Genomic DNA, 1,045 nt, shown 5'->3' with positions numbered 1-1,045 from the left:
AAATGCTTTAAGAACTTAGACTTTTCTCCACAGTGAGACACTTCTGTTTCTGGCAGTACCAATTACTTTACGAGGATGACGGGCATCAGAGAGGCTCCTTATGGAGTTTGCTAGCAATTTGGGCAACAAACTACTTTTACCTGGACTGTTTGATGGTATGCTATATGAACTGGACATGCAGGACCCACAGAAAAATGACTACTGAACTTGCCAAAAAAAGGTGAGACAATACTTCAGGGTTCCTGCTCCACCAAAAAACCCCACAAACAAACAAACAAACAAACAAAATTGCCAGACATTGTGCAGGACACAGAAGAAAGTGACAGATAAACTGCCAATATAAGCAAAATAGTCTTTCAAATTTGCTGTTTCATGAAAGGTCTACTGGGTACTATGGGACTGTAGGCTGAAGATGGATGGCCCAATGTTACAGAAAAACTTTGGGTGAATATCCGGGTACCAAGATGTCCCTCTGTCAATTCTAGAACTTTGGAAGTTGCTTATAATGCACTTCCTGTTTACTTAGGTAATATTTAATCCTTCAGGGGTCTTTGAAGAGTTGAAGACAGTTAGTTATAGTTTTCCTTATTTATGATAAAAGAGAAGTTAGATATAAATCTTTAAACTCACAAAGATAGGTATTTTCTTTAATTTTCCAAATGTAAATGGACTAAATATTGTAATTCTTGCTTGAAAACTGTTTTGTATATGTAATTTTACTATGATGAAGTTAATTCTTTCCTTTTTAATTAGACAGAAGAGAAGAAATGATGTAGGATGAGGGTCCACCTGTTTGTCCTGGTTGCCCAGCTAAGTTAGCCCTGAAATAACCACAAAGAAACTGTATTAATTAAATTACTGCTTGGCCCATTAGCTGTAGCTTTTTTATTGGCTAACTCTTATATTAATTTAACCCATTTCTATTAATCTGTGTATTGCCAGGTGGCAGTGGCTTGCTGGGTAAAATTACCAGTGTCTGTTTCTGGTGGCTCCATGGCATCTCTCTGACTCTGCTTTCTTCCTCCCAGAATTCAGTTCCATCTAC

Source organism: Microtus ochrogaster, unplaced genomic scaffold, assembly GCF_000317375.1.
Source record: "Microtus ochrogaster isolate Prairie Vole_2 unplaced genomic scaffold, MicOch1.0 UNK115, whole genome shotgun sequence".
NCBI lineage: Eukaryota > Metazoa > Chordata > Mammalia > Rodentia > Cricetidae > Microtus > Microtus ochrogaster.
This window is presented reverse-complemented; position numbering follows the sequence as displayed.